The 24,668-nt window shown below is 49.5% G+C and overlaps 1 pseudogene across 1 annotated transcript in view; it reads left to right on the plus strand.

Moving 5' to 3' along the window:
• LOC146839621 (membrane-spanning 4-domains subfamily A member 4A-like) overlaps positions 1–24,668 on the plus strand; it is a 154,505-nt pseudogene that overhangs the window by 66,944 nt on the left and 62,893 nt on the right. The window lies entirely within an intron of this gene.

A 24,668-nucleotide genomic window follows, 5' to 3' on the forward strand; every position in this document is an offset into this window, starting at 1 on the left:
CACTGTGGTGCCCACCTGGTCGAGATCATAAATTGTCCCGTTGGCCACCGCAGCTAAGATAGAGCTGCTGCCACTGAGTGCCCACGCCATTTGCTACTGTGCACCATTGTGATTTGTCCCGTGGGCCGCCGCAGCCAAGAGAGAGCTGCTGCCGCTGAGTGCCCGCACCCTTTGCTACTGTGCACCATTATGATCTGACCCATGGGCCACCGCAGCCAAGAGAGAGCTACTGCTGCTGAGTGCCCACACCCTTTGCTACTGTGCACCATCGTGATTTGTCCCGTGGGCTGCCGCAGCCAAGAGAGAGTCGTAGCCACTGAGTGCCCACACCATTTGCTACTGTGCATCACCGTGATTTCTCCAGTGGGCCGCCACAGCCAAGAGAGAGCTGTAACTGCTGAGTGCCCACCCTTGGGCTATTTTTCATCCTCGTAATTTGCCCCGCAGGCCGCCGCAGCTAAGAGAGAGCTGTGGCCGCAGAGCGCCCGCACCATTGACAACTTTGCACCCTTGGGATTTGTTCTGTGGGCTGCTGCAGCTAAGAGAGAGCTGCTGCAGCTGTGAGCCCACCACGGAGCTGTATGACGAGAGTCATCACCACCACCAACCCGGGTCGCCACAGCCGTGTGCTGCTGCCACTGAGCCTCTGCCTGCCCCCGAGTGCCCAAACCACTGTGAGTGCAGGCTGCGGACCTCAGCCTGCAAGACCTGTGGTCGCTGGGAGTCCACCTGTCACCATCTCCGCTTCTTCCAGAAGCTGCGTGCTGTAGACCCTTCCAATGACAGGTACCTGGTGGGCAACGGGTCGCGTAGGCCCCGGCTGAGTATTCGATCCGTGTCCAGCTTTGGGTGAATACTGTGTTGTCTCTTTTAGTCCCTATGGGTTGACGTGAATTGTATTTGTTGAAACGCAATGAGAGTCTTTGAGTTAAACTGTTAGATAAAGATATTATTTTTCTACATCTACCTGAGTTGTGTCCTTTTGTGGTGTCATTACTGCCTTATTGTACATGGCCAAAACGCTTCACATACTGCCTCTGAGATAGGCCTAACTGCTCGTGCTACATTACCACAGGGTTGAGCAGGGGTTATCAAAGTGGGTAGCCCACTTGCCCTGACTTAGGAAGAGGGGTCCCTATTTGGACATTGGCGCCAGCCATGGCCAACTAGAGACCCCCATTTCTAACATTGGCAGTCAGCGTTGCTTCTCATAACACTGAGTTAGCCCTGCTTGAGGTGACAGAGGCAATCCATGACTGTTTGGATGCCGGCGGGAAAGCGGCTCTGGTGATGTTAGATCTCTCAGCCGCTTTCGACTCCGTGCCCCATTCTCTGCTCCTGGATCGTCTATCTGAAATTGGCATTGTTGGTTCTGCCTTGCAGTGGCTCCGGTCTTTTTTGGAGGGTCGGTCACAGCAGGTCTGGATCCCCCATGCGCCTCCGTACAACTGCAAATGACTACGGGTGTGCCGCAGGGTTCAGCCCTTAGCCCCCTGTTATTTAACATCTATATGACTCCGCTGGTCTATCTCGCGGAGTCATTGGGGGCTAGAGTGATGGCCTATACTGACGATACTCAGCTCCTATTTTGTTGGAATAAGGATGATGACTCGGTTATGGCGGCGCAACATTGTTTGTCGTCCTTCTTTCATTGGCTGGCTAATGCCCAATTGAAATGCAATGAAGGCTAATCTGAAGTTCTCTTCTATGGTTCTTCTTCTTCTGGGTTTAGAGATAGATTTTGGCCTCTGGGTTTCCCTCGTCCTACCATTGGTAAAGGCGCAGTAAAAATTCTTGGCGTCTGGTTCGAGGAGAACTTGAATTTTGCAACTCAAGTGAAGAAGCTGGCTGGTGTTTGTTTTGGTATTCTTAAAATCTTGCGGAAGTTTCTTCCCTTTCTACCTGGTAAGGCTAAAGAAACTGTGGTTCGTGCCCTTATTCTATCTCGTTTGGATTATGCAAACGCCCTTTTAGTAGGCAGCCCAGGATATTTAGTTAAGAAGCTGCAGGTTGTCCAAAGTTCAGCGGCCAGGCTTCTCCTGGGCGTGGGTTCTAGGCTTAGTGTTCGTTCCCATCTGCGTTCTTTGCACTGGCTCCCAGTTGAATCCCGTTTGAAATTCAAGATGCTTTCCATTGTTCATCGGGCCCTTTATGGTTTGGGTCCTAGTTATTTGCGTAGGAGGTTTGCCTTTTACACTCCAGGGAGACTGCTGCGTTCGTCTGCTCAGCTTTTGATCCAGACCCCTAGGTTTAATCGCCAAAGACTGGGTGGGAACTCCTTTGTTCGTAAAGCAGGCCTAGCCTGGAATTGCCTGCCGGTAGCACTTCGGGCTACCCAGGACCCTCTTTTGTTTAAAAGAAAATTAAAAACTTTGCTTTTTTAGTTTGATTGGTTTGCCTTTCTTCTTCCTCTTTTCCGGAGTTTAGCGCCGGGACACTTTCGAGTAGCTATGCGCTGTACAAATTAAAGATAACATAACATAACATCAGGACTTGCCTTTATGATCCACAATAACTGGTAAACACCACTGGTGAGTGTAGACCAAGCGCAGCCACAAATTTTTTTTATTGTTTGGTTGGTTGTCTTAGTAGTGACTTGTTGGTAGCAGCCATGAGTACTGCTAGTAAAGGAAGGCCAACATCCAATTCTTCGGAGGATCTCACCTTTGAGGAGGAAAGATTAGATACCTATACTGCCAGACAGCTGAAGTCATTTTGCAAGCAATTCGCATTCCCTGTGATAGGCATCTCTAGGGAAGAGGAGTACCAGAAGGCGCTAAAGGCTTGGTGGGAAGCAAGAGAGTCCACCAGGGATGAGGAAGAGAATGCTGGAGGGCAGCCAGCTGGTGCAGTAGAGGGGGTGGGGACAGAACACCCTCCAATCCAGGTACTAGTGTATCCCAGAGGAGCCTGACCCCAGAAGAGCTGGAGGACAGGAAGAGAGATAGGAGGCATAGTTTGGAGATGGCTAAATTGGAAGGTCAGAAGGACCTTGAGAGTAAGAAATTAGACATTGAGAAGAATCGATTGTCAATTGAACTTGAGTCAATGAAAACGGAGCATGAGAGAATGTTGAGGGAGATAGAGATCAGGGCGAGGAGTGTCCCGGTCTCCCCCTCTGGTGGCAGCATCGCTTTAGTAACTCCTGAGAGTAGAGTTTATATTCCTAAAGATGTCATTAAGGATTTTCACAAGAGTGAGGATATTGGGAAATGGTTTGACGCATATGAGATGGCAATGGTGTCCCACCGGGTCCCTGAGAATGATTGGGGAGCGGGGTTGTGGGGACGCTTTGTGAGTGATGGTAGGGGTACCCTGTTTGACCTGCCTGAGGAGAGCAGGATGGTGTATGCCCATATGAAGGAAGCTTTGATGACCCGTTATGGTTTGACCACAGAAATGTACAGGCAGAGGTTTAGGACCTGTAAGAAGTTATAGGGTACCACATGGGTTGAATATGTGTATTATTTCTGCAGAGCAATGGATCGCTGAGTGAAAGGTAGCAAAGTGGAAACTTTTGAGCAGTTATACGATTTGTTTGCATGGGAGCATTTTTCTAGTAACTGTTTTCCAGAGCTACGCCAGCACTTGATTGATAGCAAGCTGACTTACCCTAGGAAGCTTGCTGAGGAGGCGGCCGCTGGGTGAGCACCCAGGTCCGCAAAGGTTTTATGGGAGACTTCACCAGAGGTGGGCAGGGTCCCCAGCAGAGAAGTAGGGCGGACAAGGGTAAGCCGAGGGAGTTACAGAAAGGGCCCCAAAGTAATTCCCCAGGGAACCAAGCAGTGGTGTCCCAGCCTCCCCCCGAGAAGAAGCCGGCGTCCCCGACAGGTAGGCCTGTTCAGAGGGGACCGCTTACTTGTTTCAAGTGTGGTCAAGTGGGCCACCGGTATAATGATCCCCAGTGTCCCCAGAGGGACCCCCATGCACCCCCTCATGCACCACCCCGTGCACCATCCCGCCAGATTGCCAGTGTCGGGGGGGAGGAGATGGAGGTCCAAGGTGGGTGGGATCCCGTAGAGTTAACCCTTGTCTCGGTAGGAGACTTTGAGAAGGTCCCTAACCCCACACTGCCCAATAACACTAAGAAGTACTGGCAGTGGGTGACAATCAATGGCCATAGGGTGGAGGCTCTCAGGGACACAGGAGCTAGTGTGACTGCTGTCAGCTCCAGGTTGGTGTTCAAAGAGCAGATTGTCCCCCATGTGTTCTGTCCCGTAGTATCAGCAGACAACTCAGAGAGCCAGTGTGAGGTGGCTCAGGTTCCCTTCGAGTGGGGGGGGGTCTCAGGAACTCTTCAAGTGGCTGTGAGGCCCGCCATGCCTGTAGACTGTCTGTTGGGCAATGGTCAAGAGAACTCCCCGTGGGCTACAGTGGAGAGAAAGTCTCATTTGAAAATGTTGGGCCTGCCTGAGTGGGCGTGCGCAACCACTCAGTTCCATGGCAGCTCAGAAGGTTGTTCAAGAGGGCCTGGAGCCTGAAATTATGGCCCAGGCCCCTGCCTTAAAGAAAGGGGTAGGGGGCACGGGAAACCGACCCCCGCGGTTGCCACGGTCCTGGCGGGAGCAGACCCTGAGCGGGATGCCCTGGAACCTACAGAGCAACAAGTGGCTGAACTGGGGGACCTACCCGAGCTGACCCATTGGCAGCCAGAAGGGGGGCCCTCCAGGGGGGAATTTTGCGAGCAACAAAGAACCTGCCCTTCTTTTGAGGGGGTGCGGCGACAGGCCACCGCCCAAGCAGCAGGTGATCAGACAGGGTCACATTGGATCTATTGGGAGAATGACCTCCTATATAGCGAGCCTAAGGTTGCTGAGCCTGGGTCTGCCTGTGTGCTGGTGGTACCCCAGCGCTTCAGGACCTTCCTACTGGGGTTGGCTCATGATGTACCATTGGCCGGACATCTGGGGCAGACCAAGAACTTTGAGAGGCTAGTCACCCACTTCTATTGGCCCCAGATGCGCAGGAGCTCAGATGCTCCCTGCAGGACGTGTGAGACTTGCCAGGCAGGTGGGAAGAGTAGGGGGAAGATCAAGGCCCCCCTACAGCCCTTCCCTGTTGTGAGTACCCCATTCGAGAGAGTGGGCATTGATATTGTGGGGCCTCTGGATCCCAAGACAGCCATGGGCAACAGGTTCATCCTGATCTTGGTAGATCATGCCACCCGGTACCCCGAGGCCATCCCGCTCAGGACAGTGACGGACCCCATGGTGGGACTGGCACTTATGGGGATTTTCCCCCGCATGGGATTCCCCAGGGAGGTGGTGTCCGATAGGGGAACTAATTTCATCTCCAAGTACATGAAGTCTCTATGGGAGGAGTGTAGGGCAACGTATAAGTTCACCACTCCTTACCACTCCCATGGTAGCGGGCTGGTTGACAGATTCAGCCATAGCCTTAAGGGCATGATTATGGGTCTAGGGGAGCCCATGAGGCGTAAGTGGGATGTCCTCTTGCCATGCCTGTTGTTTGCCTACCGTGAGGTGCCACAGAAGTTCTTAGGGTTCAGTCCCTTTGAGCTACTCTATGGTCACCCGGTAAGAGGGCCTCTAAGTCTGGGCAAGGAAGGCTGGGAGCAATCTCCCAGGAAACCTTCCCAGGATGTGTTTAATTACATGCTGGCCTTCAGAAACCAGACTCGGCGTTTCAGGAAACTTGTTGTGGCAAACCTGGAAGCCAGCCAGGAAGAGGTGAAACGCTGGCACGATCAGAATGCCACTCTGATCGAGTTTCAGCCTGGACAAAAGGTTTGGGTCATGGCCCCAGTGGAGCCCTGTGCGCTCCAGGATAGGTGGACCGGCCCCTTTGAGGTGGTGGAGCGCAAAAGTCCTGTTACCTACGTGGTGGACTTGCAGTCTCCTAGGAACCCCTTGCGGGTCCTACATGTTAACCGCCTGAAACCCCACTTTGAGAGGTCTGAAGTGGGCCTGCTTCTGGTCACAGATGCTGGGATGGAGGAGGAGAGCGAGCCCCTTCCTGAACTTCTGTGTGCCGGGGAGCAAGATGGGTCAGTGGAAGGGGTGGTCCTCTCCCCCACACTGACTCCTGAGCAGCAGGGTGATTGTCGCCAACTGTTGGGGCAATTCAGTAATCTGTTCTCCCTGGTGCCCAGTGTCACTGATTGGTGTGTCCATGACGTGGGCACCGGGGACAGTCCCCCCATTAAGCATAAAGCTTACCCAGTGACTGACCGGGTAAGGGCCTACATTAAGTACGAGGTTACCAAAATGTTTGCCCTTGGGGTGATTGAGTCCTTTAGCAGCCCGTGGTCCAGCCCAGTGGTCCTGGTCCCGAAAGTTGCCGCGCCTGGTGCCACCCCAGAACTTCGGTTCTGTGTGGACTACCGGGGCCTCAATTCAGCCACGAAGACTGACGCGCACCCCATCCCCTGAGCAGTGATTTTGCTTGGGGAATTGCTGGGGGAACGATTGGTGAACTGCTTTAGAAGTTTTAATAATTGCACCTACAATTGCTGCCAACTGCATCGTTTAAAATTTTTTTTTTTATTAAGACTACCTGCACGCTATTTGCTCTTTACTCCTCGTGTGTTTCATTCACTTCCTGCCTTCGGCAGTCTCTCTCACTGATTGTTCGGCTTTCAGCCAATCAGCGCTCAGCCCGGGTGGAGCCTGTTGAGCTCCCGTGGCATTAAATGAGCGCCACTGTGAAAACGCGCGGCAAGACTTAGTGGTGATTTTGCTTGGGTAATTGCTGGGGGAATGATTGTTGAACTGTTTTAGAAATTTTAATGATTGCACCTACAGTTGCTGCCAACTGCACCGTTTAAAAAAGAAGTTTTATTAAGCCTACCTGCACGCTATTTGCTCTTTGCTCCTCGTGTGTTTCATTCACTTCCTGCCTTCGGCAGTCTCTTGCGCTGATTGGTTGGCTTTCAGCCAATCAGCGCTCAGCCCGGGTGGAGCCTGTTGAGCTCCTGTGGCATTAAATGAACGCCGCTGCGAGGACGCGCGGCAAGACTGAGTGGTGATTTTGCTGGGGGAACGATTGTTGAACTGTTTTAGAAGTTTTAATAATTGCACCTACAATTGCTGCCAACTGCACCGTTTAAAAACAAAAAAAGTTTTATTAAGCCTACCTGCACGCTATTTGCTCCTTGCTCCTCGTGTGTTTCATTAACTTCCTGCCTTCGGCAGTCTCTCGCGCTGATTGGTCGGCTTTCAGCCAATCAGCGCTCAGCCCGGGTGGAGCCTGTTAAGCTCCCGTGGCATTAAATGAACGCCGCTGCGAAGACGCGCAGCGGACATGTGCAGCGGACACGTGCGCAGCGGACACGTGCAGCGGACGTGCGCAGCGGGCACGCCGCTGGCGCGCCAAAGGCGCACCTAAGGGAAGCCTGTCTGCGCCCGTCCGCGCCTGGACGTTGCCAGGAGCCAGGGATTTTGCCTCACCTAAAGCACAAAGATTAGCCTACTCCCGTGAAGCACTATTTGCCTTACATGGAGTGGGTGCTTGTGGGACTCACAGCTGGGCCCCAGATGACTGTCCTACCCTCTGTGGACAATGCACCTTTAGGTTGAACCCTCCGGGGCACCCTATACTCTCAGGTCCTAGGACTCCGACATACACTATCCTGAGTATCAATTTCCGATCCCTGCCTAAACACCACGCTGAGTTGTTCGACCTTCTTAAGGATCGAACACCTGAGGTCCTCCTTTTAACGGAAACTTGGCTTTCTGAGGCCTCCGTGGCTATACTGGCACTCGCCCTTCCCACAGGATATGCTATACGCAGTCTAAACAGAACAGGGGGGAGAGAGGGTGGTATCGCAATCATCTATAAATCAGTCCACTCATGTAGCCTGTCTCCCCAAGATCTCCCAGACTGTGAGAGTGCGTTATTCAAAATCACACTGAGTGCAAACTTCACCTTTGCTGGCCTCCTCATTTATCGTCCACCTGGCCCATCCAAAACCTTTGGAGAAGCCTTGGTAAATATTACCACAGAACTAGCTCTCCAGACTGCCAATTTTAATATTATCAACAACTTGAACCTTCACCTAGAGATGCAAGAATCCCCAAAGATTCTTAGGGCCCGATTCACAGAACTAACTTAAGACAAAATCCTAAACTTACTACCATTTTCGTATTCACAGAAGGCACTTACTCATTTTGGTATTCACAGAAGACACTTACTCACTTCGGTATTCACAGACGTTAGGAGTCCTAACTTTAGGACTCCTAAATGCCTTCTGTGAATACCAAAAGTCTTAAAATTAGGGTTTTTCTCAGTTTAGGAGTCCTAAAGTTAGGACTCCTAACTTTACTAGTACTAAACTGAGAAAAATCCTAATCTTAAGGCTTTCGGTATTCACAGAAGGAATTTAGGAGTCCTAAAGTTAGGAGTCCTAACTTTACCACTACTAAATTGAGAAAAATCCTAATTTTAAGACTTTCGGTATTCACAGAAGGCATTTAGGAGTCCTAAAGTTAGGAGTCCTAACTATACTACTACTAAACTGAGAAAAATCCTAATTTTAAGGCTTTCGGTATTCACAGAAGGCATTTAGGAGTCCTAAAGTTAGGAGTCCTAACTTTACTACTACTAAATTTAGAAAAATCCTAATTTTAAGACCTTCGGTATTCACAGAAGGCATTTAGGAGACCTAAAGTTAGGAGTCCTAACTATACTACTACTAAACTGAGAAAAATCCTAATTTTAAGACTTTTGGTATTCACAGAAGGCATTTAGGAGTCCTAAAGTTAGGACTCCTAACTTCTGTGAATACCGAAATGAGTAAGTGTCTTCTGTGAATACCAAAATGAGTAAGTGCCTTCTGTGAATGCGAAAATGGTAGTAAGTTTAGGATTTTGTCTTAAGTTAGTTCTGTGAATCGGGCCCTTAGCTTTTTAGGGGACTTGGCAGTCTGCCAACTGACTCAACTGGCCCCCGGCACTACGCATAGAGCCGGACATCTCCTTGACCCTATTTTTGCTAACCTTGAGTCATTGGAAGTCCTAGCACCGCTCCCCATGATCTGGACAGATCACTTTCTCATCCCAATGCGGCTAACGATAGCTGGCTCCAAGCCCCAGCCAAACTAGTACCCCTCATTGAAGCGGCCTTGGCATAAACTTAACCAGGAAGCCCTCCTTACAGCCTTGAGCACAAAGCCACTAGATAGATCCAACAACATGGAAGAGGCTGATGCGCTTTTTCACAGGTGGGTAACCCAAGCATTGGACACCTGCATAAACTCACTCACTCTAAAGGCTCTCGGGCTGGTTTAACGAGGACCTGACCCTAGCCAGGAAGAACTGCAAGATTCTGGAAAGAATTTGGAGACGCTCATACGACTCCCTGGCTAAAGCACAGTATAGAACATCTATCAAATCCTACCATAAACTAGTGCGCAAAACTAGGACAGCCCACTACTCTAGCCTGATCACCACAAGTACCAATTGCAGCAAAACTGTATTCTCTCTTCTGAAGGACTTGGTCACCTCTCCCTCAGAATCAGGCAGCATTATATTCTCCAGCCAACATTGCGAAGAGCTGGCGAATTTCTTCATTGAGAAGGTTGAAGGCATCTATCGCAATTTGGACCACGGCATAATTCCCAGTGCCATCGGGAAGAACACGCAAATTGGTCCTGAGATCGTCCCTCTTCCATCATTACCCGCTATCCTCCTTAATGACCTGGAGAGATTCGTGCCCAAAATCAAATCAGGATCTCCAGATGACCACCTAAAACCGGACGCTTTCAGGAAAATTCAACAGGGCCTCCTACCTGAGTGTCTGGAGTGGCTCAATCTATCCCTTGCCACAGCGGTGGTCCCAAAATCATGGAAGCATGCAAAAGTGGTTCCCCTACTCAAAAAACCAACACTGGACACTTCCAAGCCAGAAAACTATCGTCCAATTTCACTGCTTCCATTCCTATCCATAATTCTGGAAGCACATGTGAACTCGACGCTAACTCACTTTTTAGAAGTCAATCATATACTTGATAGCTCCCAGAACGCTTTTCGACCATGATGCAGTACTGAGTCTGCACTGCTGTCAGTTGTAGAACAACTAAAATCCACCTTGGATGCCAGCAGAACCTCAGCTTTGGTGCTGCTGGATCTGAGTGCGGCATTTGATACGGTCTCCCATGAAATCCTGCTCCACCGTCTGGAGGAGATAGGGATTGGCAATGAGAACTTACTATGGTTTTCCTCCTTCCTGGCCAACCGGACTTTTGTTATGTTATGTTAAAATGTTATGTTAAAATAAACTTATATAGCGCACAGCTACTCTAAAAGAGTGTCCCGGCGCTTTCCACAGGCGGCTCCGTGTGTAATAACATAACAAGAAAAGAAAACAGATGCTGAAAAGAAAGAGAAAGACCCCGCAAAGAAAACAATTAAACATTAAAAAGCCAAGTCTTCAGGCTCTTCCTGAATTGGAGGAGATTCGAGGTGCTGCGTAGCTCCAATGGCAGAGAGTTCCACAACTGGGGTGCCTTAAAGCTGAAGGAACGGCCCCCAGTCCGCGCCTTCCGCACACGTGGCACCACGGCAGTAAAAAGAGATTCGGACCGCAGTGAGCGGGCAGGACGATAGAAGTTCAATCTACGCCGAAGTGATAACTCCACCTTTTGCCTCCCATGTTCACCCACTCCACTGTGGGGTTCTTCAGGGCTCAGCACTGAGCCCTACGCACTTTAATATATATATGAGCCCTTTGGCACAAATTGCCAAAGCACGAGGAATTTCCTTGGTGTCATATGCTGATTATACCCAATTGGTGATCACCCTGTCTAACAATCCTAGCCAGGATAGAGCGAAATTTAAAGAAGACATCATTCTCAGCCATCGCAGAGTGGATGACAGCCAACTATCTGCAGCTGAACTCTGCTAAATCTGAGATTCTTCTCATTGGCAAAGACTCCCATCTTTGGAATAATGAATGGTGGCCTCCGGCCATTGGAGCCCCTCCAGTCCCTAAACCCGTAGTGAAAAATCTGGGTTTTATGCTTGACAAAGACCTTAACTTTAAGACGCATGCCAAATCAGTGGCCGGGAAATGTTTCAGGCTACTAGGTGGCCTTAAACTGACTCTTGGTGTATTTGGCGCCCAAACGCGCCAGTTGATCATTCAAGCCTCTATACTGGCCCGATTGGACTACTGCAACGTGCTCCTTTTGGGCTCTAATAAGTCTTTGTTGAACCGACTGCAGCAGGTCCAGAACATTGCAGCATGCGCCATCTTCGCCTTCCCCAAGTACAGCCATGCTTCTAATCTCCTCCTCCGCCTGCATTGGCGGCCCCTCGAACCCCGTGTTCTTTTCAAGGCACTCTATATCATGCACAAGATCCTGACAGGGATCGGCCCACACATTCTTGGTGACCTGTGCGTCCTTTACTCCTCACTGCGAGTGCTGCGTTCGGCTAATTTGCTCCTTGCACGAATTCCACGCATACGAAGGACCAGATCTGGTGGTCGCTCCTTCAGGCGACTGGCCCTCGCCTTATGGAACTTTCTTCCTCTACACATCCGCAGCAACTCTGACCACCAGGACTTCAGACGGCTTGTGAAGACCTGGCTCTTCTCTCAGCTTTAACTCCTCATTTGTTCCCCGCTTAGTCCTGCTTCAGCGCTGGGGCGCCTCTTTGCCGAGGCAGCCATGCGCTCTACAAGTATTTTAATCTAATCTAATCCCCAGAGCCGATGAGCTCATAGATAGGTTGGGGGCTGTCAAATACCTCAGCACGTTTGATTTGACGTCTGGGTACTGGCAGATTGCCCTGACTGAGGGAGCAAAGGAGAGGTCAGCATTACCACACTCGATGGGCATTACGAGTTCCGGGTGATGCCCTTTGGAATGAAGAATGCCCCTGCCACTTTTCAGAGGTTGGTCAACAGGGTGTTGGTTGGGCTCGAAGATTTCAGTGCCGCCTACTTGGATGACATTGCGGTGTTTAGCTCCTCTTGGGAGGACCACCTGCACCACCTCTGGGAGGTATTGATGGCACTGCGGAAGGCAGGCCTCACAATCAAAGCCAGTAAGTGCCAGATTGGGCAGGGATCTGTAGTATATTTGGGGTACCAGGGGGGAGCGGCCAAAATTGAAACTATCCTGGCGTGGGAACCCCCCCAAGACTCAGATGCAGGTGAGGGCCTTCTTAGGACTCACGGGGTACTACCAGAGGTTTGTCAAGGGATATGGCAACATTGTTGTACCTTTGACTGAGCTGACTTCTAAGAAGCAGCCCAAGAAGGTTAACTGGACTGACACCTGTCAGAAAGCTTTTGACGCCCTGAAGACTGCCATGTGCACCGCACCCGTGCTTCAGGCGCCCAACTTTTCAAAGGAATTTGTTGTCTAGATGGACGCCTCAGAGCATTGTATAGGGGCTGTTCTGTCACAGATCAATGAGGAGGGACTGGACCAACCGGTAGCCTTCCTAAGCAGGAGTTTACTTCCCCGGGAACAGAGGTGGAGTGCAATTGAGCGTGAGGCATTTGCTGTGGTCTGGGCACTGAAGAAGTTGAGACCATACCTGTTTGGGACTCACTTCCAGGTTCAAACAGACCGCAGGCCCCTTAGATGGTTGATGCAGATGAGGGGTGAGAATCCTAAGTTGTTAAGGTGGTCCATTTCTCTACAGGGTATGGATTTCACGGTGGAACACCGCCCTAGTACAGAGCACGCCAATGCTGACGGTCTGTTCAGGTTTTTCTGCCTTAGTGATGAGAACCCCCAAGGAGATGGGTAGTTTTCCCCACATTTCAGCTGGAGGGGACGCATGTTAGACCTGGCATCATTGGCGTGGGTCTCCTTTCCTCTCTACTCTCCCTATCTTTTATATTGGCTGGATTTAGATGATCTGGGCGCCGTGCCACTGCTACTCAGTGCCACAGCGCAAATGCTCGCTGTATATAAATGACTGTATGAATAAGGATAACTATAATACCTACATCGGTGTTTCAATAGTGAGTTACCTTCCATTTCACTGTCGCTACTGCGAAAGGATCCATTCTCATAGGCCAGGATGGGCCGGTTAAAGATTGCTTTCTATCATCCTACCGGGCCCTAGGAACCTGATAGGACCCTCGATTTTCATATGTATATGCTCAGGACATCGAGGGGCACCTTTTAGTAAGGACCGTTTATATATTGCATGTGTTGAAATACCTTTCCTGAAAATGTGGTAGTTTCTTGCCTAAGCTTTACTGTAGGCTGTTGCGCATATGTGTATTGGCCGTCTGGTTTTGGAGCAGCAGGGCCAGCTGGGTCAGACCTGGCTGGAGAGAGAGATTGGTATTCAGAGCATGGGGAGGGGTGACTCTTTGATCCGAGCAGGGCCGTGCCTGGCAAGGTGAATGATGGCTCCACCTCCCACGGGGTGTCTGATAGTAGACCCCTCATTCTGAAAGGGCAGGATGCCACCCCGTAAACCAAGTGCTCCCCGAACCCACCGAACTGGTTCTGACCGGAGTCAGTGATTTGCAAGCTTAGAGAACAAAGACTTTTTTAGGTATAAAATGCTGCGCTGGAACTTTGGCAGAGTGTGTTCCTTCTGGATGCAAAGATGAAACTCAGTCCGAGTGAACAGAGGAAAGGACTTTGCAACTTTCATCAAGCTTGCCGAAGAAACTACCCGAGGGCCTAAATCGAGAGCGCCTCCTGCAGAAGTTTCAGGGACATTAGACTTCACACTGTCCGCCAGGTGCGAGGAGTTCTGCTTCCAGGTGAGGCCTCCGTCGAGTAATCCGGAGCCTCTAGTTCTACTGTGAGGACCGCGGACTGGGCGCTTCTGAACTTTTGCTAAACCTGTGCTGGCCGCTGCAGCTAAGAGAGAGCTGCCGCAGCTGAGAGCCCGCCTGAATCGGAATTGGGACTAACTAAACTTTCGCTGAACCTGCGTGGGCCGCTGCAGCTAAGAGAGAGCTGCTGTTGCTGAGAGCCCGCCTAAATCTGCATCTTCAAACCTTTTGCTGGATCCATGTGAGCCGCTGCAGCTAATAGAGAGCTGCCCCTGCTGAGAGCCCCCCGCTGAGATCCCTCTTCGGACCTTCTGCTGAATCTGCGTGGACCGCTGCAGTCGAGAGAGCGCTGAGGCACTGTGGCCGCTGAGCGTCCACCGTGGTGCCCACCTGGTCGAGACCCTAAATTGTCCCATGGTCGGCCACAGCTAAGAGAGAGCTGCTGCCGCTGAGTGCCCTCACCCTTTGCTACTGTGCACCATCGTGATTTGTCCCGTGGGCCGCCACAACCAAGAGAGAGCTGCTGCCGCTGAGTGCCCACACCCTTTGCTACTGTGCACCATTGTGATTTGTCCCATGGGCTACCGCAGCCAAGAGAGAGGTGTAGCCGCTGAGTGCCCACACCCTTTGCTACTGTGCACCAATGTGATTTGTCCCATGGGCTACCGCAGCCAAGAGAGAGCTGTAACCGCTGAGTGCCCACCCCTTGTGCTATTTTTCATCATCGTGATTTGCCCCACGGGCCGCCGCAGCTAAGAGAGAGCTGCTGCCGCTGTGAGCCCCTACGGGTTGATGTGAATTGTCGTTGTTGAAACGCTTTGAGAGTCTTTGAGTTAAACTGTTAGATAAAGATATTATTTTTCTATATCTACCTGAGTTGTGTCCTTTTGTGGTTTCATTACTGCCTTATTGTACATGGCCAAAACGCTTCACATACTGCTCTGAGATAGGCCTAACTGCTCGTGCTACATTAACACAGAGTTGAGCAGGGGTTATCAAAGGGGGTAGCCCACTTGCCCTGACTTAGGAAGAAGGGTCCCTATTTGGACATTGGCACAAGCCATGGCCAACTAGAGACCCCAATTTCTAGCAGACATGTTGTGTATTATCCTATAGATGGAGCTTTGCATCCATTTAGTGTTTTTTTTCTGCTTGCTCCACGATATTGCATTCCACTCCATTCCCCTCTTTCTTAGGTTTGGCACTAACATTTCCAGGATAGTTGTCCCGAACATGCATATCTCACTTTTACAGTTCACTAAAATTTACAACTTGATCAGGTGGAATGTTAGGGACATGAACTCCCTGAAAAAAGCTATAAAGTACATGCAGCACTACTTCGCTGGCAGGTCATCTGCATATGCTCGAGGGGTGAAGCTGTGGATCAGGGCAGGAGTCTCATTTAGAGTGGATGGGGTACATGCTGATACGGATGGCCGCCTTCTACTTTCCATGAAGTAGATATAGGTATTATAGTCCACTCCTACAGCTTGTGTAAAAACCGGCAAATGCATATCTGTTCTGTGGCCCATGGGTAGAGGCACCAAACAGGGTTGACCTCTCTCGCCGGTGTTATTCGCTATGGCCATGGAACCTATGGCGGCCCACCTCTGTCTCCATGGAGCTGATTGGGGGATACAAATCTAAGGTCTGCCCAACGTGATATCACCATATTCTAATGAACTCCTTTGGTATGGTTGTGACGCAAACTCAGGCTTGTCCACCATAGCACAGGCGTTCTCTGACCTTGCACCCAGAAAGCTCAATGGCTTTCTGGGTGCTCTCTTCAAGAGACAAGGCTCTCGATGAAAGCATTACCTCTTGTTTCCCTCCACCCACTTGAATTCTCATTCTACAAACCTACTTTGCATAGAAGAGTCCTGGGGGCATATTAACAAGGGCTTTATCTCCGCTTTTTTGGCTTTAAAAGCCAAAGAAGCGGAGAGAAAAATATCGCCCTATCAACAACATGGTGCTAACATGCAAAATCGCATGTTAGCACCCTTTTTCACTACGCTTCCCTTTTCATCTCTAATGAGATGCAAAGTGGGCGTTCCAGAGCAAAATAATAGGAGAAATGTCGCTAAGCGACATTTCTCCTATTATCAAGCTTCACGCTAACCCTGTTAGAGGCAAAAAAAGCAGCGCTAACCACGGTTAACGCTGCTTTTTTACGTCTGCTGATTTTCAGATTTAGCCATGTAATCCAATGAGAGGTGGATTACATGGCTAAATCCACCATGGGCCATCAACAAGGATATCCCTATCCTTGTAGTTTTATCGCTGCATTACCAGCGATAACCTCCCAAAATGCCGCTATCGCTGGATTTTTTATCGCCTAGGCAGTTAGCGTTGTTAATAACGCGATAACCTGGCGATATTACCCAGCGATAGCGGGCGTTAAAAAATTTACCGCTAAGCGCCCTCAGCGTTAATTTTCCCTGTTCCTTGTTAATATGCTCTCTGTTTAGCTAGAATAAGTAGACAGACTGGCACATGGATCCCTTTTGCTTCCACCATCCTCCTAGTAGGTTGGCTGCCGACGTCAGGACGCTTCAGATCAGGGCACTTACAACCCAGGCATACTGCTGGAATTTCCACAACCGGCAAACTATTTCTTAATGGAAAGTTGATGTATTTTGATACACGGGTGGCAGAGTATGATCTTCCACCTGGATAATTTCTCACATACGAACTTATCACACATTCCCTCTTCAGTCTTTTACGTATCGCCATAAACTACCGCTGACACATGAAGTTTAGCAAACATTCCATGTAGGTCGTACATGGGGTAAACTTATAGGATGGGTTCACAAAGCATTCTGGGAACTGACCAACGGGTCCCGAGCACCTCATAGAACTGCTTGGGAGGCCTTTGGATTTTCCCTTCGCGTGTGAGGAGAGAGACAGACTTTTGTTGCCTCCAGCCCTGCTAACTCTGCTACCTTTCGCGACACCCGCTTGCGGGTGCCGCTCATCTGCCCTGCGACCCTCTGCTCCCTGGTGTGAGCGGCTCCACAGCCGGTGGAGGGATAACGCGCTCCCAGGTCGAGTTAACTTAAAAGTGCACAGTGCGTGGAGCATACCGGGGGACTGCGAGGACCAGCAGCCCCAGCTCTTCACAGCTGCTGCCTCTTCCCCCGGCGGCCACGCCCCCAACCTTCAGCCTTATCAACGCCTGGATGTGTCTGCTGAGTGGGTGCCTTTGGATTTTCCCTTCGCGTGTGAGGAGAGAGACAGACTTTTGTTGCCTCCAGCCCTGCTAACTCTGCTACCTTTCGCGACACCCGCTTCGCGGGTGCCGCTCATCTGCCCTGCGACCCTCTGCTCCCTGGTGTGAGCGGCTCCACAGCCGGTGGAGGGACAACGCGCTCCCAGGTCGAGTTAACTTAAAAGTGCACAGTGCGTGGAGCATACCGGGGGACTGCGAGGACCAGCAGCCCCAGCTCTTCACAGCTGCTGCCTCTTCCCCCGGCGGCCACGCCCCCAACCTTCTTGTACTTCATTGGCCTCAGCACCACCGCGACGCGGGACGCGCGCGGGACGGAGCACGGGGCGAAGACCGGGCAAAGAGCGGGCCGTTTGAGGCCGTTCGAGTACGTGAGAGTCCGGTCCGGGCCCCCCCCCCTTTGCCTGTATCCAAAGGTCTTTGAACCATTAGTAAAATGTGTACACGGGAAACCAGGAGCAAAACTTCTTCACTAGCTGCATCCGGGGCTGTTAAAGGCCCTATTGACACTTACTTTGCTAAAGCTGGCTCCCTTTTGATTGAGGAAATCGAGGTTCTGGAGCGCAGAATCTCACAAGAAATAGACTGGGTAAGGAGGTCTTCATTGGGCCCTATGGCCCAAGTTAGAACCCCAGAAAACAGATCTGGTCTTCCAAACAGCCATAGCACAGACCAGGCAACATGTCCACTCCCAGTCACTAATCCCACCAACCCCGAGCTCACTATTGAGGTCCCGAGTGACTTTGAGGACATGAGCCTTATGGCCCTACCTAACACCCAAATTCTCCAGCTTATAACCACTGAGAACATTGAGACAGCCAAAGTTGTAGGAACCAACTTAGATAGCAATAGGGGTACTAGGGAAGGGGCTATTCCTAAAAAGAAGCAGGGGCTTCAAAATAAAGAAGATCATAGGACCAAAACTCCGAAATCCAAGCAAGTCAGAGGCAAAAGGGAGAAAGGTGCTTCCTCTGACCCTATTGTGAATATACCAGGACTGCCATCTCCCCCCAGAATGATCAGTCCAACCTCACTACCACAACTCAGCAGCAACACACCATTAGACACTACCTCAGACGACATCACTTTAGAGGATATAGGTACACTAGTTAGGTCTCTGCTGAGCCCCCTTGAGGCAAGACTTATCAAGATCGAAGCTAGACTAGTTAGCATTGAAAAGGCAACCGTGCAACTTGCCGACTCAAGGAAAATTGTTAACAGTGGGACCAAAACAACAAGAGAGGGACCAGGACCAAAATCCACCAATGGCAATGGTCCTCCCACAACAATAATTAATAAACCCCCACAAACTAATCCCAAACCCTCACAACCTGCACCAATCAACGCTCCGGCATCACTAGTTGCAAACAAGACCCCTATCCCTATCCAACAAATGGCAACTGCTACCCCAAAATCAACCCTTCCACTGAAAGATAATATTCAGCCTCCGGCTAAAGTTAAGAGAGATCCTCCTACTACTGGAGAGAAACCTAATACTACTCCTAAACCTAAATCCATAAACCTCCCCCCAGAAGCAGCACCCTACACTCTAGTTCTGACGGGGGTTCCTGAACTAAATTCCACCACATTTGAATCCACCACTTCACTCAAAAACAAAGTAATTAACTGGCTCTCCGTAAACAGACCGCTACCGAGAGGAACTACTAGCGATATATCCATGGCTAGGAGGGCAACGTGGGTGGGCTACACTAAGAAATCCATTAGAGGTGACTGTATTCTGGTCACCTTCAGAGATCCGAATACAGCCGCATATATCTGTACCTGTGCTGCTGATGAGGACTTTGCGAGCATTATCCAACCATTACCCCTCTCATTTTTTTACCCCTCAAATCTGTATAACCTTGAGGACCACAGGTGGAGGTACCACCAGGAGTTGCTGGAGGGTTGGGAAAACTGTCACAGGGAGAACAACAACTATCCGTCACACAGGGAAAGACCAACAGAGCAGTTCCCTACATATGGGGACGAGGCCGGCTGGGAAACTGTCATAAGAAGGAGGGGGGGAGGTGGTGGCCACAGGAGGGGAATTCCAGGGCCACATAGAATACACTACCCCGCCTATTTATCTACCCATAACCGATACAGCAGTCTTGATATGGTAGACTGACATGCGGTTGATGAGGGGAGCGCAACTCAAATATCTCCCACAAACGTGCCCAAATTCGCCACAGCTGCTGATACTTATTTTTTAGCACCTGGCACAGTTGATCCCAGACAGGTCCCAAGCGTTACGCCTTCCTCTCCTTCCCCTGATAACAGACTCAAGGGTACGTTCCTCGTCCCCACAAATCCACGGCCGCCCCACGAGTGTACTACTACCAACTCGGTTTTCATGGGCACGGCCTCCACCCAACCACTAGAAATAACAGTGATTTCTTGGAATGTGGCAGGCCTTGCTAGCAAAATAGATTGCACAGAATGGGGTACATACATCAGATCAAAAAATATAATTCTTCTACAAGAAACTTGGGCGCGCGAAGAAACAGCATTCCCGGGTTTTGCCTCCTTCTTTAAAGCAGCTAAATGGGGGGGAAGGGGTAGGCCATCTGGGGGACTAACCACATGGGTAGCCACGGACTTAGGTTGCCAAGCTACTTATTTAGAGACCGCTTCTGACGATCTATTGGCTGTCTCACTCGAGTGGCCGGACTCATCGAAGTTGTTAGTAATCAATATCTACTCAAGGCCGGTTCCAATGCACAAAGAATCTGGCACAGTGGATGAGCTAGCCAAGCTCTTAGAAGGAATCCCAAGCGAACTTGCTTGCCTGGTAGGAGGCGATTTCAATGCTCAATACGAACCACTGCCTGGGCTACGTGATGGTCCTTCCCTGGAGGAAGATTCATATTGGCTTATACCTGAGACGGTGGCACCACCCCCACGGGCCTGGACTCCTTTAGCCCTACAGATAACTGCCCTCACCCTCAACCTTGGTTTAAGGGCATGCAACGGTCGTACCAAATCAGATACACCAAGTACCCATACTTTTAACAAACCCGGCAGCGAATCCAGATTGGACTATATTATGGTCAAACTGTTTATGTGGCCAGCAATAGTCGACTTTAAAGTCACCCCAAGATTAGACAGTGACCACAATTCCCTGGAACTGACTTATTCCCTGCCTGGGAGAGAGGCAATAATCAATGGGCCGGACAAAGACAAAACGGGCCTCCTACTTGAAAATAATCGTAGGAAGGTCAAGTGGGAGAAACTGGCCAGCAACCCAGAACGAATATCCCGGCTATATGAAAGGATAATCCCATTACTGGAGGATGCCTTCCAGCTAGGAACTAGGGTCTTAGACGATGCTACTAGAGGAGAGCTTGCACAAATACATGCAGGCATCCTCACCACCCTAGAGCAGGACCTATTCTCATCTGCAAGGCTAAGGAATGGCCCTAAACCGAAGACATCTTGGTATAATGCCGCTTGCAGGGAAGCCAAGGCCCACTTGCTACTTGCTATAAAGGAACACCATAACATAGATGAAATCCGCGCCAGGAGAAGATCATATAAAATCCTCCTGGAGAACGCAAGGGCAGAATGGGACCACGATTACTGGGAAAACCTCACTAATGCATTAACAGCTAGAGATTCCCGTAAATTTTGGCGCGTAGTGGCGAACGGCACGGAGGATTTATCCTCCGCAATAGAGCCCAATATAGCCCCTACGGTATGGCAGACCCACTTTGAGGCCCTGTACGCAGAGGGTGGGGGTGAACAGAACAGAGATGGTCCCACAATTTCATCCTGTCCCACTAGGGTTGTTTTCACCGAAAAAGAAGTGAGGGACGCCATTAAAGGGCTAGCTGCCGGAAAAGCCCCAGGACTTGATGGGGTGCCCGGTGACCTGTTTAAGCAGGAACCCGGGATATGGGCACCCTATCTTACACTAATATTTAATGCCATTGCGGGGGGACTGGAGGTGCCCGATACTTGGAGGGGAGCAGAGGTGGTCCCAATTTACAAAAAAGGATCCCCCTTGCTCCCTTCCAACTATCGTCCTATCAGTCTAATCGACATATCCCAAAAATTGTTCGGCAGACTGATTCTGAATCGACTGCAGGCCTGGACCGAAGAAATGGAAATTTTGTCCCCTTACCAGGCAGGATTCAGGGAGGGTGTATCAACCATAGACCAAATTTTCAGGTTAAATCTCCTCTACTGGAGAACAGCTGTAATCGAGGGCGGCAGTCTATATACCATCTTTGTAGACCTACGTGCCGCCTTTGATTTGGTTCCCAGAGCGAGGCTATGGAGAGTCATGGAAGAGTTGAATGTCCCCACTGACATCCTGACAATCCTGATGAGACTCCACCACAACAACTACGCTCGCGTAAGGTGTGGCAAAGGTGGCAAACTAACCGAAAGGTTCCCCGTTCGCAGAGGTGTGAGACAGGGTTGCGTGCTCGCACCGACCCTGTTCTGCATCTTTGTGAACGGGGTTGTTGCCCACCTGAACAGGATCCCCAACTCCGATGCCCCAAAATTGACCGGCAGCAGGGTGCCTGCAATCATGTTTGCAGACGACACCCTGCTGCTGTCTAAATCCCCCATGGGGATTCAGCGCATTTTGGACGGTTTTCTAGACTTTTGTAATGATCGGGGATTGGAAATCAATCCCCAAAAAACTAAGTTCATGATCCTGAACCCCAACCCCCAGAATCGAGCCCCACCCAGGCTAGGCACAACACAACTGGAACGTGTGCACAATATTGAATATTTGGGGATCACGTTAAACGAACATCTATCGTGGACGTCTCATCAGGCCAAAGTGACCATCAAACTGGCACAGTTGGCGGGTGGCACTATGCGCCTGGCGAACAAATCCTTTTATCGTCCACTAACCCCAATTATTCACATATATAAAACTCAAGCACGGGCGGGTGTCACATATGGGGGTGAGCTCTGGGGTCACACTCATCTCCCAAAGTTACAGTCCACCGAAAATAAATTCCTGAGACAGGTCACTGCCCTCCCCCAGAGCACTCCATTCTCCCCCTCAGATTAGATCTGGGAGTAAGACCAATAACAGAGGAGCTAGGTCTTAAACCCCTAACCTTTTGGAGGCGTTTGTGGTGCAGCCCCGATCTCTTAAATTACAGAGAGGAACTCCAGGAATTCTTGCAGCTGCGGAATGCCACGAGGATCCCGTGGCTGACCTATGTTAAGGGAAGGCTCGAGGATCTGGGCTACCCGGAACTATGGACGGATCCTTCCAACTCCTGTACAAAGATTTCAAAGAAGGTACTCGCGAGAGCATACTACGAACTGATGCTCACAAGAGCTATCAACGACAGCCGTGAAGGATCCCTGACACACTTATTCCTGAAAGCGAAAGACTCTTACTGTCTCGAAAGTACTCTTGATGCGATCTCCCCTCTGCTAACGAGGAAACTATTCTTTCAATGGAGATACGGATGCCTCCCTCTAGCATTTTTTACAGCGTCTTGGTCTCCTCGCTCCACCATAGCAACTTGCCCTGTCTGTGCTCATCCGAAGGAGGATGAAGTTCACGCTGTTTTCTTCTGCAAGGGCTACGAGAGGAGCAGGAAACGTTGGTTAGTCCCGTTACTCAGGAACTTGGGCTTCAGATCCTTCCAACCTGCCTATAGAGTCTTAAAGACAGATCTTTCTCCTATTGTTGTCTTTGCACTTTCAAAATTTTTAACCTCCCTGTGGTTTACTCGTAGTCGCGTGCTGAAAAGACTTGTATAACAGACCCCCTGATAGACTTTAGCACAGTACACTGTACCCTCTGTTCTCCTTTTAATGTATTTTAATGTCTCAACTATTGGATCACATCATGCTTAATACGTTTATAACTGTGTATATTTGTTATGTATCTTTCATGATCTGTGATCGAAATAAAGATTTTTGAAACGGAAACGGCTTGGGAGGCAGACTTAGCTGAACTCCTTCATGACACATACTGGACTAAAATACTGGAATACCCTCATAAAGTATCTACGGGTGTTCCCCTTCAAATATATTCACTGTAATATTCTAAATCAGGCAGATCTTACACCAGCGCAGATCAGCAGAATTCTCCCAGGCTCTGCAGCAGGCTGCCCCGTGGTTCGCTTCCTGCCCTGGGCTTGCCCCTTCCTCCTGACCTACTGGTTCTGAATATTGCAAAAATTGACCACCACAACTGGCCTTTCAATAACGATCTCACCTGACCAAGTGCCTCTGGGTCTATTCCCTCACCCTTGAACATGCTGGGGGGCCAGTTTTGTACCCTTCCAAAAGAGCTACAGAAATGAGTACCTAATGATGACAAAGATTAGCATCTGAGCAAAATAGTACATTCATCTTGGCGCATCAGACTGATGGGAGGGGGAGGGAATTAAAAAGTTCAGTTTGGCTTTTTTGTTTACATAATGAAACTGTGCATACAATGATTATATTGCTGACTTTACAAACTGTTTACAGAGCTGATGATTCAAATGTAACAGCATATCTGCTATGTACAGGCTACCAGATTCCCAATGTGCAATTGCTGTCCATGTACCTCAAAAAACAACAAATTGATTTAAAAAAAGAGTAGGATGGAAGAACCTCAAAACAAAGAGTATACATGCAAAAAAGAGTAGGGTGAAGGAACCTCAAAACAAAGAGTATACATGCAAAAAAGAGTAGGGTGAAGGAACCTCAAAACAAAGAGTACACATGCAAAAAAGAGTAGGGTGAAGGAACCTCAAAACAAAGAGTATACATGCAAAAAAGAGTAGGGTGAAGGAACCTCAAAACAAAGAGTATACATGCAAAAAAGAGTAGGGTGAAGGAACCTCAAAACAAAGAGTATACATGCAGAATCTCTCTGTCCAGGGCTGAGTACCTGATGCACCCTGTGGTTAGAGGTGGAACATCAGACATCAGTCCCTGTTCAGTATAGAACATTCCATAATACATCCAATACTGAAGTACTCTGTACTGAAGAGGAGGACGCGGAGGTCTAAAGTGCCTATCCACAGTGCTGAGTACATTGACAGGACCATTGACAAGGAGAACAGTGGTCACCCACGTATAATTGTCTTGTGTGTCGCACCTTTTCTATGTGTTTGAACATGTTACATGCATCAGTGCCCTTGACGCCTCTCAACATGGACTTTCTTTCTGCACTGAATTGATTTGAGGGTAAGGCAGAAGTGCTAGGCCTAAGATTCAGAATTTATTATTTTGGGCTTCTTAGCATAATTTTCGGTAGCAAACTATGGGCCAGATGTACTAAGCACTTGTCGCAATTTGCAACCAATGTTTTTAAAAACTGGTGTAGTAATTTTCGAACCAACTTATGTACTAATAGGTTGGTATTCAAATTACCGATTCCTAGCTCATGAATAATAATCAGGTAGGTCTCAGCCTTTTAAATGAAGCAGTTATTTTAATGCAACCAGTTTCTCTTAAAGGAAAATGGGATGTGTTTGAAAACATAAAATGAAAAGTGTAAACTTCATTTTCTAAGAGTAGGTAGTGGTCTACAGAACCAATGCCTAGTCTTCAAAATGTTTGGTTCAAGGGACATACTAAAGAAACCCCCTCTAAATCCCAAACCGGTACTGGGTCAGAAATACAAATTGCAATTTGGTACCTTGTTACTGAATCACAATTTGAGATTTTACATTAGAAAAGGCATTTTTTGTAACCCAAAAAATGCTTTGTATATCTGGCCATGTGCTAAATTGTCACCTATTTTTTGATT

This window comes from Triturus cristatus, chromosome 4_1 (genome assembly GCF_964204655.1).
Source record: "Triturus cristatus chromosome 4_1, aTriCri1.1, whole genome shotgun sequence".
Taxonomy (NCBI): Eukaryota; Metazoa; Chordata; class Amphibia; order Caudata; family Salamandridae; genus Triturus; species Triturus cristatus.